The following is a 3,818-nucleotide window of genomic DNA, read 5'->3' as shown; positions in this document are numbered from 1 at the left end:
GCCACTACAGGAATGGGAGGCTATGCCGAGGGCCAGGCTATACGCCGACGGCCAAAAGTCGGGGCCGTCGGCGTATGGCCCGGCCAGGCCAGCCTGCCCTTTCAACACTCGGCGAAACGTGGCCGTCGGCGTAGCGACCTCTACGCCGAGGGCAGCCCTCGGCATATCTTTGGCCCTAGGCGTAGACAGGGCTACGCCGACGGTGACATAGGCATCCCAAATGGGCCTGCCGAAGATGGTACCCGGGGTTTATTGAAGGCCCACTACCCGAAGAATAAGAAGATTCGAGAGCCCAAGATGTATTTAAGGAAGAGTTGTAATAGGAAGTGTTATTTGTAATCTGGCGGGATGAGTTAGAAACCGTCCCGGACTCTGTAAACTTGTATAGCACGAATCCCTCGGCTCCACCTCTTATATAAAGGGGGAGTCGAGGGACGAGGAATCAATCGAATCATTGTCTGCAAACCCTAGTTTTCATATTCGTCGAGCACTTTTCGGCTGAAACCTTCGAGATCTACTTGCCCTCTACTTTCAACTAAACCCTAGCCTACAATCCATAGGCATTGACAAGTTGATACCTTGTCAATTGGCGCCGTCTGTGGGAACTAGAGGCGTAAGGAGCTGATCTCGATGGCACGCTCAAGATCTTCGACATCGTCAACCGCAAGCAACACAATGGATCGAGGTAAACAGATTGCTGCTGGTCTTGTCGATTTTGTTCCTCACCCACCCTCCCGTTTGGATGCATATGCGTATCTGGCGGAGCCCATGGAGATGACGTTCGGAAGGTTTCACTTTCGCGTCGAGAAGGAAGGATCGTATCGTGTCGAGATTCCGATTTCGTCGGGATCGTCGGTGATCGATTCAGATTTTTCAAGCTATGCATCGTCAACCGAGTCAGGAGAAGAAGAAACCTCGGCGACACGTTACGTCAGCACCAGAACAAGAGAGAAACTCGCCAAGATCTTCAACGACATGTCGTTTGAGTCATCCGCGGACTCATATATAAGCGATGGCTCAAGCGATGTCGACAGTTACGACTTCATCGACAAATCTCTCACAGTGGGCAAGGTCTTCATCAATCTCAATGATGATGTCACCAAACCCAACGTAGATCTGAGTACAAAGTATCATCAGATTTACGCCATTGAAGATCAAGAGGAAACATCTGAGGCTTTCGACAGTCTAGGAAATCCATACGTCGATCCCTCCAATCTGCGACAAGGCCTGGGCAACAAATACGTCGGGCCAGAGCCGCGGGATAGAGTTCAACTTTCACAAGCAGCATGGGACAGAGCCGCGAGAGCCATGAACGGCACAGAACCAATGGCTACCACGGCCACACCAGAAGAACTGCAAGCATATCAATATAGGCTCGCACGAGCTGCCAGGGAATTGGAAAAACAGACAGCTGAGTTGAACAGGAGAAAGGAGACAGCTTCCGCATCCAGCAGGAGAAGGGCAGATTTAAGTCGACAATCTAGAACTACGGGTGATAGCCATCGGGAGGCGCGGAACAGAGCAAGATCAAGGCTGCAACACATACCCGAAGCAGAAAGAGAGCACTTGGTCCAGAACCTCGACATGTCCTTCATGTCGATAGATACAAGAGGAAACATCATCCCTAAGACACCAGAGGCTGGGTATATGGCGACACATGCTTTTATCCTTGCGTCTAAACCACCTCCAGGTGATCTAAGGGAAACATTGTACAATATGGCGGTAGCAGGAGTTGGAGCTATGGGGACAGCGTTTGTATCAACGCCTCCCGAAGGAGCGGCAAGGCAAAATAGTCCACGACCTGCAGCAGCAACGGCGCGGCACACTGAAGGGCCAAGTGGAGCAAGAGACACAGCAGCACAAGCAAGAGTCGACAGAGCGCGGCAAAGCAGAAGGGATCATCGGCAATCTCCGGAATTGACCGACGAAGATATGTGTGGCTTGCCGTGCTTTACGAGGAGAGTCCGGAAAACTCGAGTCCCCTCAGGATTCAAGTTACCCGATAATTTCAAGAAGTTCGACGGCCTTCAAGATCCAGAGGATTGCCTAGTCGACTATCTGGAGACGGTGAAGCTCACAGGAGGAACTAGGGCAACAGCCATGCAGAGCATCCAGGTGCATTTGAGTGGAGCCGCACGATCTTGGATAAAGAAACTCGCTCCAGGATCCATCGACAGCTGGGAAAGTTTCGAGGATGTGTTCGTCAAGAACTTTAGATCCACGTGCAAAAAACCCGCGTCGTTAGAGGAGTTGAGAGCGTGTCGACAAAAGCTAGATGAGCCAATGAGGAAGTACATCCAGAGGTGGAATATCATTAAAAACTCGGCAGAAAATATATCTGACGAGAGAGCAATAGATGCGTTTGTCGCAGGAGTTAGGCGTGGAGATTTCGTCGAAGACTTGGGAAGGACCAATCCAAAGACAGTATCCGCGTTAATGGAGATAGCAAATAAATGGGCAGATGGAGAAGACGCTGTCCACAACAAACGACACAGGTCGCCAGAGGAGGACCGTGGTCGAAACTATCAACCGAGGCGAAGATTTCCTCGGACGTACCAGAACTACGACGCTCCAGGACAAATTTCGGCAGGTTTTCGGACAAATACAGGGGGAAGCAACAGAGATGATTACCAGAGAAGCAGTGAGCAGCGAGGTGATAACAGGGATGATTCACGCAACAGGCAAAATAGCGGGCCTAGGTTCCCAAGACCTTTCGTGTCCCCTGAAGAGATGATGAACGGACCGTGCCAGATGCATTTTTTCCTCGACAGCAACGGAAAAAGACAGTCAGGGCACTTGCAGAAGGATTGTCGAAATTTTCAAGCAATGTTGCGGTATGCAGAGAACGCTAATGCGCGGGCAGCACAGAGAAATCCTCGAGAACCCAGAAGCGAGATTCACTTGCCGCCTCCTCCCGCGATTACAGACGACAATAGGCATCAGCTCAGAATAGCGGCAGCACCGGCACCACCACCTTATGTTGATCCTAATTCCAATGGAGCAGTGTCGATGATTCAGAAGGGAAGGTCGTCCAATAGAGCCCAGAAAGTAATCTCACGACAGGTGTTTATGGCAGAAAAAATGCCTCCACCAACAGTTGAATACCTTAATTGGTCAGGACAAGATATCGGCTTCACAATAGCAGATCATCCGCAGCAAGTTCCTCGACCGGGCGATCAGCACTTATTGCACTTGGCGATTATCGCGGGATTTGATGTCTCTCGAGTGTTCATAGACGGCGGCAGCAGCTTAAACCTTATGTATGCAGATACATTGAGGAAGATGAACATATCCTTAGCAAACTTGAAACCAACAGACACAAGGTTCCACGGCATCACACCGGAGAAACCAAGTTATCCATTGGGAAAAATCAATCTCGACGTTCAGTTTGGGACCCGAGAAAATTATAGAATCGAGAGGCTCGAGTTTGAAGTCGTGGATTTTCCGTCACAATATCACGCTCTGTTGGGACGACCAGCATATGCTAGATTTATGGCAGTGCCACACTATACATACTTGTTGTGGAGGTTGCCTGGACCAAAGGGACCAATCACAGTTAAAGGAAGCTTTGCCTTAGCCGATAAGTGCGACAAGGATTTCCACCGGTTGTCAGAAACCTTCGGGATGCAAGCTGAGTACTTGGCGTCAAAAAGCATGACTGATTACGACGTACTGCCAGACGTTGGAAGGCCAAACAAAGAATCAACTTTCGATCGAGAAAAATTCAAAAGAGGTGCAGATTCACCCGAATGAGACCCAAAAAGACGACATCTATCGCAAACGACATGGATATCGCATAGGAAAGCGCGCTCGTCGAG

This window comes from Lolium perenne, chromosome 5 (genome assembly GCF_019359855.2).
Source record: "Lolium perenne isolate Kyuss_39 chromosome 5, Kyuss_2.0, whole genome shotgun sequence".
NCBI lineage: Eukaryota > Viridiplantae > Streptophyta > Magnoliopsida > Poales > Poaceae > Lolium > Lolium perenne.
The sequence above is the reverse complement of the archived record's forward strand: the minus strand, read 5'-3'. Positions refer to the sequence as shown.